General features: G+C 36.6%; 1 pseudogene; it reads left to right on the forward strand.

The window, feature by feature from the left end:
• Window positions 1–12849, forward strand: part of LOC122330220 — a 135998-nt pseudogene extending 123149 nt beyond the window's left edge.
• Window positions 12850–13678: the final 829 nt, after the last annotated feature.

Genomic DNA, 13678 nt, shown 5'->3' on the forward strand with positions numbered 1-13678 from the left:
TCAAAGCCAGGCGTACTGTAGTTTATAGCTCTTCTAATTGCTCCTCGGTCTTAATTTTACAGCAGCTGTTTTCTAACAGGAAATCACATATTTCCTGTAAAGTGACAGTAGCAAGACTAGCGGGGCTGCTTCATTAACAAAGACCTCCAGAGGTTTTAAGACCTGATTAGACTTATTGATGTTTTTCTCCGCAGGAGTAATTGCCAACAGATCAGGAAATTTCATAAACGCGGCGGATGACGGATCGCACAGCAAACCATGCGAGCGCACTGTCGATCAGTAACTGCGCTCTGCACCTCACTAAGTTAATTCAGTCCTTGTCTACTTCCAATGAAACATCTTAGCAGCGCTGAGACTCAATAGCTCCTTTGTACAGACGACGGCAGAATAATACAGATGACTTTCATCAAGCGTATCCCAGCAGGAAGCTTGAAAAGAACACATCAAATTGCTCTACACCTCTATAAGCGCCTCTGAACCGAGCTTGTCTGTGACCAATATTCGCACTGTGTCTTTTATTGGTTCCTTCTCGCCGAGCTAAATCTTTATACGCTCAAAGTCAGACCTCTGAAATGCGTTATTTTGTTTTGAGAGAGGCAGACAGAGGTCTCGCGTGTTGCAGTTGGTGGAGGCTTTGATACAAATTTGCCTTTTTTTTTTTTTTTTGAAGGCCACAAGGGTGAAATGAGATGATCAGTCACGGAGCTGACATGAGCTGATTTGTCATTTTTCGCAATAGAGAAGCTGATAAAATGCTGTATTTGGTTTATTTATGTCTTTATATGAAAAAGGCAGCTTTTTTTTGTTTTTTCTCCAACGGTGAGATACACTCAACAACTTATATTGTTATGAAACCTTTACTAGCACCTATCCTGAGCTGTGACTTCAAAGGCAACAGACATTTTGAGCTTCAAAATCAAAATTAGACACTAGTTGCACAAATCTTTTATACTGCTAGAATGAAATACACTGGAAAAATTGGAGTAATTTGAAGCAATTTTCACAAATAATTACAAAGAAATAGTAAGTAATGCATTGACTTCAATGGCATTTTTTAAACTAGAAAGACCAAAATAGTAATTTCATGAAAAATGTACTCTCTGAGATGTAATTTTTTGTTGCATTTACAACATTGAAAAATATTTTCAGTAATATAAAAATGTTGCAGGGCTGTCACAATACCAGAATTTTTCTGCATGGTTATCGTGGCTAAAATAATTCAAGATAACAGTATTAAAAAAGTGTCTGCTGAAATTTCAGGGAAGAAGGTTTTAGTCAAATGTATCTTGAATTTTATTGATTTATTTTATTGTTATTTTATTTATAACGATTTATTTTTATTCTAATTAATTTTTTTGTTTTTGCAATGAATCCCTGTCTCCCAGTTCATTAAATAAAGCGATCATATTTTTAAACCATTCAATTAATATGGATAATTTTTTACAATGCCTTAATGATATCTTCATTGTATCTTCTAAGTTTTGGTTACGTGAATTTTCAGTAGAGCGAAAGAAACCTCTTAGATTTCATTAAAATATTAAATTTGTGTTTCGGAGATTAGCAAAAGTCTTATGGGTTTAAAGAGACATGCAGGGGCCTTAACATTAGTTAAGTAGTTCATGTAACACTATACATTTATTAGAGTATTTAATAATGTTTGTTAATATTAATCAAAAATACAATCATTCATTTATAGTTCATGTTAGCTCACAGTGCATTAACTAATGTTAACAAACACAACTTGTGATTTTAATAAAACATTAGTAATTGCTGAAATTACCATTAAATAAGATTAATAAATGCTATAAGTATTTTTCATTCTTACTTCAAGTTAACTAATGCTAACTAATGGACCTTATTGTAAAGTGTTACCGACATTACCACAAAATTAGAATAATATGCAAACTTTGTAAAGCATATTTTTTTAAAAAAAATCTACTTATTTCCTAAACAGTAAATGAAATATGTTTTTAAATATTTGTTGCATACCTTTTAGCATGCAGTTATTTGCAGCCAATATATTGTGCACTGTACCCAGCTAATATAGTAAGCTAATATTTCAAACTAAACGCAGCCAAAATCTACTCAGTCACTCTCACCCCTCTTCCACAAACCTGTCAAGACGGCTAATGCTAATGTAAAACGAGGCTCAGTATGCTTGTTTTCCTTTAATTAGTGCCAAGACAGTCGTAGTGTTTTGTGAGTAGTTCTCTGTTCCCCAGTTGTCGCGGGTGATGACCCTGAGCTTGCACTCGCTGAAGAGGGAGGGAGGAATTGATGGTCTGCTTAGCCTCATTAATTAGAGCAGGGTCAGAGGAGAGCGCGAGGGAGAAGCAGAGCTCCAGAGCAGATTGTGCGAACAGCCTCTCCTCATCGACCCCCGGATTCCCAGCAGTCTTAGCATCTGGATTTAGCTGGTTTTGACACCAGATGATTTCATTGCAGTGATCGTATCAGTGATGCCGTTCATTCAGATTGCGCTATTAGAAGTCTTTGGGATCTTTTAAAGGAAATCCACTTGTAATCAATGTTTCTTCAAATACAGACCTTGCTAAAACCTGCAGAATCGTGTTTCAGACCCTTTCTAAAACTAATGTCGTTAGTTTTGTCATTATTCTCGCCTGCTGGCAGACCATTGTACATGTAAATGAGCTGTGCTGTGATTGGCTAGCCTCTTCAAAACGTGAAATAAGTCCCAACCCCACTAAATCTCTGAATATTTAATAGGTGCTGTTATCTGAGTCATAATAGTTTTGATATTACAAATATGATGCCTTTTGAATGACCTGTTTTTGCAGATAATTTTCTACTAATGGTTTTGTTATGGAAGTATGTGTAGATAATTGAACACTTCTATTTGTAACAGTTTATTTATTTGAAATCCTTTTTCCTTGACTTTAAATGTTTTCCATTTAAATCACTCCTCTTGCACTGAGCAGCTGCAAGAAAAACTATCATTTGCCTTTATTGGTGTAAACTAATGTTAAGCATTTAGAGTGGCAGTCACACTCGAAATTGTTCAGATACAATTATTTTATTTTCTTTATTTCCATAGAAACAGACGCTGTTACCTGTTTTGACAAATAATGGTCATGACACAAGCGCTGTAGGATTTAGCCTGTTTTGACACCAGATGATTTCATTGTGATGATCTTATCTGAGGTAACTAGGGTGAAGTAGTTTATTTATTTTGTGGTACTGATGAATACATTTCCTGGATCTGTTTAAACAAAATGAGCAAAATTCTGCTTTTCACCCTTAAACCTATACTCTTATCTGATTGAATTTCGAGTCTAATAAACGCATTATATGCCAAGACATTTATCTTCAATTAGTTCGGCAATGCTGTCGGAATGATACTTTTCATGGTTCCATTGCATCAAAAATTAAATAAAAATAAATAAATAAAGACCAACTTAATTAAAACATGATATTTTTAATCTGTATATTTATATAAAATTATGTATTCATACTGAATTTCGAGCTGTAAAGTATGAACTTCTCCTCCTAAACAAGATATATGATATATTTAGTTTATTGTAAAATGATACATTTTTTTTTAGTCATTATATACTGTAATTTAAAAAAAAAAAAAAAACCCTGTCCCTAAAGTGTTAAGAACCATAAACAGACATGTATAGAGAGGCTCATTAGATGGTGGTGGACCTGCCCTCCCTCACGCTTACAAAAATCAGTTAGTGAGAGAATAGTGGCAAAACTGTAAGCGTAGATATAAAACTGATATAAAAAGGTGTTTGTTAATTCAACTGTTTTGTTGAACCGTAGTTACATGGGATTCGAACCGGAGCTCCTCGCCTCTCAAATACGTCTCTGTACGTCTCCATGCTCTACTGAACAAACCTACCATCTATTAAAACCTATAGATATAAGGCTGGATATGTGTGATGCTAAAATTCAAAAGCATCGATTTTCAAATATCTTATCAAATAGTATATTAATATTGAAGTCATAACATGATAACCTTCAAGAAATTGTGCAAAGATTACTGCTTATTAATCAAAACTCTGTAAACTAGTGAGAAAATGAATAAGGTATCAGAGGTATGAGAGTTTTACTGCCTCAAACTGTTCTTTTGGAAAATGATATATGGTACATATCACCAAGGTACATTTATGCCATGAGACCAGGTATATTTTTTCAATATATATTTTAGTTTTATGTGACTGTTTTCTACCCTCATTCTTTTAACAGGCCAGTGTTCTTTTAAGAGTTTTATATGCAAATGAGCTGTGCTACGATTGGCTAACCACCAAACTGCTGAATACCGAATATGTTCTTATATCTAAAAATCATTATAGTCCTGATATTACAAATGTGATGCCTTCTGAATGACCCCTTTTGGTGTTATGAGGCTACTGTATGCGCTTTGTATTAAAATGAACCCTTTTATTTGTATTATTTCATTTATTTTGAATCACGTTTCCCATTTAAATGTAATGACACTAACCATGCTTATCTCAATGACTTCTCTTGCTGAGCAACAGCGTGAGAAGTGTAGAAAACAAACACATTTGCTTTTATTGAAATGAACTATTTTTGCACATTTATAGTAAGTCAAAATTATTCAGAGAAATGTTTTCACTATTTACTGCGAGAAATGTAAGACGCTAGTCCCTAAAATTATTCATGAGCACAGTAGTAATTTGAGCGTCCTCTCTTCCCTATCTTTCAGTGGATGGGAGCTGGTCGTGCTGGTCACCTTGGTCTAAATGCTCAGTGACATGCGGAGGAGGCCACTACATGCGCACACGCACCTGTAACAACCTCCACCTGCCACGGAGGTGACATCTGCCTGGGTTTGCATACTGAAGAGGCCCTCTGCAACATCCAACCCTGCCCTGGTACACACACACACACACACACACACACACACACTTTATCACGTGCATGAGCTCAACCTACGTGAACTCACACACACTCACACCTTGAATCCGACAGGAAATTACACAACTTTTTTTGGATAGGAAGCCTTTGTCTTGTACCTGCTTTCCTTTTCGTCATGTCTCGCGCATAAAGCGGCCCGTGGGGGAATGAAAGCAGAGGAAATCAAAATGTCACACTTCATAGAAAAGCAAATGGTAAAGCCGAGCTCGCGATACGAAGATAATATGCATAAGCCCGCAGCAGGGAGTGCAAGAGAGGAGGGCAAGATAAGGCGATTGATGACGGAGTCAAACCTCGCACATTGATCCACGGAAAGGTGAATGGGAGAAGAGAGCTTGTATTCAAATGTCAGTCCATCCATTAGCCAGAACTGTAGTGAGGTTACCGAGTGACCTTTTATTAGCTGCGTTCAGGTCTATCTGTCACACCATTCATTACACGAGCGCGTGTGTAGCTGTACAGTGCAGCCGGGAGACAGAGGACGGGCTAAGTGAGGGGAATGCTAATCAGAAGACCCTGTGAGGAAGTTCTGAACTGGTTTCCGAGCTTTTGAGGTTCCACTGTGGAATATTGTTTAAATTAGCTTTGAGGCCAAATAGATAATCAGTTAAATCCTACGATAACCACAAAACACAATTTCAAGCCTTGCCTGCTTGAAAATGAAAGTCTAATCTGCCAAGAATATCTAGTTTCTTTGTTTAAAAGCCCGTCATACTTCAGGTAAATCACAAATAAACTGATATGATGATTTCAAACAAAATCAGGCCAAAATGAAATTCGTTCCAGGTCAAAACAGCTTGACAAAGTTTACAGAAAAGTTTGCACCGGTTGGTAAACACCTTCGAGTTACTATTGGTCTTGGCGATTAGGAGAGTGTAAATCTGGGGCTCCTTCTTCTTTGACATGGAAAACCTCTTTGGTTTATCTCTTCTGTTACGCAAGTATGTTAAGGTCAGGCATGAGGACAAACATGAACGCTATGGAGATTTTTAACTTTAGTAACACTTTAGAAACAGGGAGCACGCATTCAATATTAACAGAGTTTCGCCTGAACAAACTCCTCATTTGCTGCTTATTAATAATTAGTAAGGTACTTGTTAAGTTTAGAGATTGAGTATGGTTAAGGGATCTAGAATATGATTATGAAGAATAAGGTGTTATTATGTGCTTTGTAAGTACTAATAAACAGCAAATATGTTGTAATATGCAAGTTCATAAGCTTAAAAATTAACTAGTAATAGTGAGAATTGGTCTTTAAAATAAAGGGTAACACTTTATTTTAGGGTATCTTTGCTAGTTGCTTATTAGCATGCATATTACTAAAATATTAGTAATATGCATGCTAATAATATTTATTAAGCACATATTCATCCTATATTCTACATGACTATCTCTAATTCTATCCAATACCTAAACTATTCATAAGCAGCAAATTAGTAATTTATTAAGGAAAAGTCATAGTTAATAGTGAGTGTTCTCTATTCTAAAGTGTTAGCAAGGGTTACTTAAACTTCTTTTCACCTCAAACAACAAAAAAACTTCACTGTGCGTGTCTCAAGGCCTTTAGGAGGAAATTTGAGCAATTTTTGGCCTGGGAGAGCAGATAGACCCCGGGCTGGTTTAAAGGGTTCTGAATCCTCCTATTTCAGAACCAGTTCATTTTCACAGCAGTTTTTAAAAATGTTACAGAAGTGGGCGTGATAAGCTGCAGCATGGAGCGGAAAGAGGAGAGAAAGAAAACACAACAGTGGCTTCTGATACAGTCGGTTTTATTGCACTCTCACTGAGTTAAAAGCATCAAAGGTTTCTACAAATGCGCATTGCAGTTCACCGCTGCACGCATCAAAATGAACAAATATATTATACGTGGTTTTTTTAAGCTCACAGTACATTACACAAAAACACATATATCCTAGATTTGAGTGTTCAAATAAAGGCACAGCCGTATGGGTTTGCGCTCTGCAGTCTGAAAATATGAATGTTCCTATTGCATTTTTAATATGTTTTGAGACTTATTTTGTGATGTTTATATAAACAGTTCAATCAGTTGTATCAAGGAGCTCTAAATACGGCGCGGCTGGATCAAGTTTGTGTCAACACTTACTTGATAGATAGATTTGAGATAGATATTCTTCCCTCCCCTCTACATCACTTTGCATCTGATTTGGGCTTGTTGTCGTCGTGTACAGAGAGCTGGTCTGACTGGTCCGAATGGTCCCCCTGTGACTCATCAGGGTCTCAGGTTCGCCTGCGGCACTGTGACGTCCTGTTTCCCACCGGCAACCAGTGCTCAGGCAACAGCAGTGAAACTCGCGCCTGTCTACCCATCTCTAACTTCATCCCAGGTGGGCACAGAAACCCACACACATTTACACTCAAACACTTGCCATATCGACCCCTGGACAAACAGGGATCTTCCCTTATTGACAAGAAGTAATGCGAGACACACCAAACCATTGATTCGTGCAGTGCTGGGATAATTAGCCTCTCATCCTCTGCCCTGTCTAAGTGGCACGATCGAACAAATGCATTACGCTGATATGTTTCGTGCAGCATTTGCATTCATACATTCGATACCTGAGATACATCCGACTCCACAAGTATTACAAACTCAAACACGAGGGTGCTAATTGTAAGAAAGAACATTATATCTGCTTCACTGTGCTTAGTTCTCTGGTGAGAACTAAGCCACAATCTACATTCACCCAAATGTTAACGTTCTCGTCTTTAAAATGATGAGTTATTATGTGATCTGCTGCTTTTTATAAACTGAAATAGCTAAACGTATGATCGTCAGGGGAGTTATTACCTCGCTTACGGTGTAGCGCACGGAGTGGATTTTTAAGGCCATTCTGTAAATCTTGTGTAAATATTATCTGGCCTGCAGAAGCCCTCTTGTCTTTCTCAGAGTAACATTCCATTGCAGCTCGTTAGAAAAGTTTTATACCTCATTTACTTCCATTACTGGTCATAAAATGCATCGCAGGTGCCACTTTCCTTATTCAGCTCTTTGAATTTTATGCGATATGTTGAGTTTGAAATTCATTTGCTCTAATGTTCTGAAACTTCTAAAGATCTCATTTATCAGCCTGATGGATTCATTTCACTGTTCTTGATTTTTTTTCCTGTTCTCCTTCAGAAACATCTGTTGCACGTTCAAGTCAGGAGGAAAGATGGTGCGGAGGTAAGTACTCTTATAACACTCTGTAGGGGTTTATTTTGCAATTATGACCGGCTAATTGTACATTATCCCCTTTATTATTCAGCTACTTCCAAATAAAAAGTATATTGACATGAAATATTGATTTGAGTCAAAACTTATCCTTAAAGCTTAAAGCTTCAGCTAAAAAAAGCCAAGCATTTTTTTATCTTTAAATTAGTTAGCCAACATTTACACTACTGTTCAATACTTTTGGAGTGAATTACTTTTGGAGTGAACTTTATTCTGCAAGAATGTAAAAAAAATTATTAAATCGGACTATGAAGACATTTATAATGTTACAAATCATTTCCGTTTTGAATAAATGCTATTCTTTTGAACTTTCTATTAATCAAAAAGTATCACTGTTTCCACAAAATATTAAGCAGCATACGTGTTTTTAGTGTTTATTCATCACCAAATATTGATATTTAATCATTATGCAATCATTAAACATTTTATTATTATTATTATGTTTTGTATCAGGCATTCTTGATCAGACAAACGTAAATTTGGTGAACATGGATATGGAAGCTGATTACCAAAACTGAATAAAGAAAAAGTAATTGCGACTGTATTTGTGAAATAATTATTTGTTACCATTTTTATTCAGTGATCAGGCTTCCATACATAGAAGACTATACTAAACCCAAATGTTTAAACATACAGCTGGTACGTTTAAAAAATAAAACCGCCAAAGTAATTTATATAACGAAAAGTGCGCAGAGTCATACATTAGTAGCAGCGATATGTTTCCTTTGAACATCAATGAAATATAAATTTCATATGACTGTTCAAAGTCCAATCACGACCAAGTATTCCAGAAAACAACATAATTCCAGTTGCCATTTATCCAAAGTGCGTGAAAACTGATGTTCAGTACCCTGATTACAAACATAACGTGCTCAAAGCTTTTTGGGACCCATTAAACAAATGTGCATTTGGAATGGCTCGTCACTGTAAAGTCCTTCCATTTATAGCAATTAATGGCCGTTCATGCAGACTCGCAGGGCAAAAACGACTGACTGTAATTTACTATAGTGTTTAATTGGCTCAGGTAATGGATAATTGATATCCTCTGGCTTCAGGATCAATGCTCAAATCCCCAGCCATCATGCTTGCGTCAGATCATTTAGCCATTAGCCGTTTTCCTCTCTTGCCAGACTTCAATGTGTTCCACATGATCGCCGTGGGCCTGAGCAGCTCCATACTCGGCTGTCTGGTGACCCTACTGGTGTACACTTACTGTCAGAGGTACCAGCAGCAGTCCCATGATGCCACTGTCATCCACCCCATCTCCGCTGCCCCGCTCAACACCAGCATCACCAACCACATCAACAAACTGGACAAGTACGACTCGGTTGAAGCCATTAAGGTGGGTGTTATTCCCTCACGCGATCACCGATATGTTATTCACAGGGGAAACGGACGATGGAGTTAGTGCGTGGTCTGTGTGCGAATGTGCGCGATGTGTCTTGTGTCTAAATCAATTCATACATTCATACACTGCTTTCTCATAAGTGCAGTTTTGATTCAGTTTGTATACTCCGTCAGTGTACGATTGTCTCAAACGAAATCAGAAAGCAATATGCAGCTCATGTCAGTGCATTTCTGAGAATGTTATTGTTGTTAGTGAGTTACTTTAACCCTGAAAAATGAACTTTTCTCTTAAATGTAGTTTTTTTTTTATTACGGAATGCTTTAAAGTTATGCAGTGCACTTTGAGATCTAGGCACATGGATCATTTTTTTCATAAGCACAGCGAAAATAAAGCACGCCGTCATTTTTCACATTTAGTCAGAAGGACAGTTAAGGCTTCATTAGACTTGAATGTACAAGACTCATGACTAATTACAGAAAGTGCTTCTCAGTTATTGCTTGTTCAGACACTTTTGTGAAGTTGCATATTTCATCAGCTGGATGCATTGCACAAGAATAGCATCACTTACACAACATCCCAGCTGAAGGGTAATGTAGCAAATGACTCTTTGTTTTACTGTCCTGAGACTGCATACGTTCACTCGCCCGGCTTTCTGCTCATGACAAGAATGAATGAAACTTCAAGGCTATATAGTATTATTGCTGTGCTCAACTTATTTGTCATACTGTTTTTCTCTTCTTCTGAATGCTGTCAGTTTGTTGTTGTAAGTATGGAATATATTTTCCCGTACAGGATCCTTAAGGTCAACATGACATCAAACTGCCCCTTTTTTCTTGAAAATACTTCATATTTCTTCGAAGTGAATTGAAAAGAACAATTTGGCTGATGTCACTATGTTAAAATTGAAAATAGTTTTAATTTGAATTTTAAGCACATATTAAGATATCGTCCTTCGAAAGTCCACAAATGTCAAAAGTTACACGAAAAGAAATCCATATAAAATAAGTCGTTTGATTCATGTCTTCTGATTAAATGGTTTGTAATTGTATTTATTATATCATTTTGTGCTTTTGATGCAAAAAAAATGGTTGCATGGATTAAAGAATTTTTTTACATTTAATTTAAACATGAAATATTTTTAAACAAAGTTGGCAGCAAAATGTGAATACGTTTTTGATTTGGGGTAAATGATCTGTTCTATGTAATCAACGTTACTACAGTCATAGCTATTATGAATTTATTATGAATCATAACGCAATTCAGAGTAAACTCGACATTAAATCTCTACATCACAGTCAAAAGTTCTCCTAAAAGTTTTTTTAGAACATAGAGCACCACAACTGACGAGAAACTTAATTCTGGTTTGAAATAACCTGATGGATGAAAACCTTTTTCTTTTTAATTATTCTGTTTGACTTTGAAGTCTGTCATTATGGAAGTAAAATTGGTTTGCGAGGGCCGTTTCATGTTGACTTTAATGATAGCTTCACAAACAGCCAAAAACGACAGCGTAGGCCTTCTTTGCGTCTCCTGCTGCCCTGAGGATGATTGTGCTTCATTCCTCTTTTCAGCCTGACGTTTCCGTTCTCTTGCCTTTGGGCCGAGCACCACATTTGCCAGCCTTTGTCTTCTAACACTGGTGTAGCGCGAGGCCTGGAGATTTTCTACTAACTCTTGACCGGCATTACCATCCTCTCCTCTGACTCTCAGACCTCTCGCGAATCCCCTGTCCTTCCCTGACCCTCGTGTGCACGTGGCAGGTGTGCTCGCCCATTCTTTCTGTCTGCATATGTCACCAGCATTTCTCCTATCATCCCACAAAGCAGATACTCAGGCTTGTGAGAAGGCAGTGTAATTTTGGTGTCGTGATTATGGCTGTCTACCACCATTTTGTTGCATGCATTTTCCCCCCCGTCTCTTTTATTCTCTACCTTGTAAATCGGATTAATCTTTTCTTCTGAATTATTATTTTGCTTGCTTGTCACTGCCACCCCACTGAGCACGGTGTTGGCTTACAGCTTTGTTAGTTCTTTTTAACTGTTCTCTCTAATTATCTAGGAGTCTGAATAAATAGTCATTTGTTAATTAAAAAAAAAAAAAAAGAATATTTATATTTAATTATTTATCCTTTTAATATTTCTGAACCTATGAAAAACAGAATAAACTCTTACTTAATTTGAATTAAATTAATTTTCAAACAATTAAAACAATTAATTAGTTTAGATTAGTTTGACAGCACTACTATTTAGATTTATAAACCTTGTTTTAAATATTTAAAACCTGATTTTTATTTTATTTTTTTAAATGAACACATACTGTATTTGTTTCTTTTTATTATTGTAATAAACATTTTATAATATACTTTTGTATAAACTGGCTGATACAGAGCGTAACCATGTTTAGCATATGGGTGGCAGAAACAACTAAAAACACATTTCTGAAAAGCTTTGTTTACTTTGTTATTTCCATCTGTCTTGATGCTGTGGTGTTTTGACTGCTCTTTTTATTATTCTGTGAATGATACTAACTTTTCTGGACGTTTTTTTTTTAAGTTAGTAATGTATAGTCAGCCAAGTGAATCAGTCCTTTGTTAAACCCTCTTCATGGTCTGGCCATCATTCAGTCTCAAAGCAAGATTTTTGTTCAGATTTTCAAGTGATTTGTGATTTGATTTCTTTTTTTTTTGCCTAGATCCACAACCCCAATACAGTCTGACCGTTCATCCATGCAAACAAAAATCAAGTATTTTCCATTTCTGTTCTCCTATCTCCATAACTGAAAACATTTTTCTCTCATCCGCAGGCTTTCAATAAGAATAACTTGATCCTGGAGGAAAGAAATAAGTATTTCAACCCTCAGCTAGCAGGAAAAACATATACCAACGCATACTTCACTGACGTCAACACTTATGACGACTTTTAAAAATGGATCTGTGATTCCAGTCATCTTCACCACATTAACTTCAGCACCTAGTGATTTTATTTTTTGCTTCTTTTTTTTTTTCTCCGATAAATAAGAGACATTTTACGTGGGACCATTTTACCATCAAAAGCCAATAAAGCTGTACAGAACCATTCTCGCAGATAACAAGGACATCATGCTCTCCAGTTGTGCGGACATCGTTAAATAAAATTGAACTATGGTGGACAAATAAAGCGGGCGATTTGATTAAACCGAGACGCCGATAAACTCTCGCCTCAGAGACGGCACACGGATGCTTTGCATGATTCTCATCTGATGTGTTTTGCTTTATCGTTGCTTCATTTATTTGCATGGTTGGTCGCATTCCAGTGTTACTGGGCGGGGCCTGTGTCCTAAATGGGTGGAGCCTTCTTGGACTGCTTTGTTTCCTGTGCCGAATCAGAAGCCCTGTGCCTCGCTGAGGACCTCACGGTGGTCTCCAGCGCATCTGCCTGCCCTATCACGGGGTTTTTCCGCAACAGACAAACACAATCCTTATGTAGATACCACAGTCTATGAAAAAATGTGTTCATGTATCTTTCAATATGGGGCACTTGTTAGTCGAGCTCTTAGTGGTGGGAATCTCTGTGTTTTTGTTGTAAAATACACTTTTCATGACGCATATGTCAGTGTAGCTTTTATAGATAAGTCGATTCTGAAAAGAAAAGTGTTAGTTTGTTTCAAAGTAACCCTGTTCGGTCACCAAAACAAGACTTGTCATATTAACATTCGTCTTTATGTGGTGTAAGGTCTGCAAAAAGAGAGAATGTGAAACGCTACAGGACCTTTTTATGTAAAACATTGATCAATTGAATATTATCGACATGTTTCTATTCGTTTAGTTGTTTAATAGTTCAAAATTTCATGGGAAAACAAGTATTATCTGTAAAAACAAACTGCTTTTTAGCACAAAGAACTGCTTTTCAGCTTTCATTTTCTTTTATTTTCAAATATTTGAATGAATTTACTTATAAACTTAACCATCCATCCATCCATTATGGAGAGGTGTTTGGGAATCCGCTTTTTCAATTTCTACTAATTCTTTTCTACTTGTAAAACTTTGTTTGCTTGTTTTATGTGCATAAATTAAAATTGCTTCATATACCTCACTGTGTCCAGTCTATGAAATGCTGCATGTCGATTAGCTGCTTGAATTGACTCATTTAGTCAGGTCGGGTTCAATGGAAAACACTGATACTTTTAAAAGAGACATGTATGATTATGAAACTGAG

This window comes from Puntigrus tetrazona, chromosome 24 (genome assembly GCF_018831695.1).
Source record: "Puntigrus tetrazona isolate hp1 chromosome 24, ASM1883169v1, whole genome shotgun sequence".
Taxonomy (NCBI): Eukaryota; Metazoa; Chordata; class Actinopteri; order Cypriniformes; family Cyprinidae; genus Puntigrus; species Puntigrus tetrazona.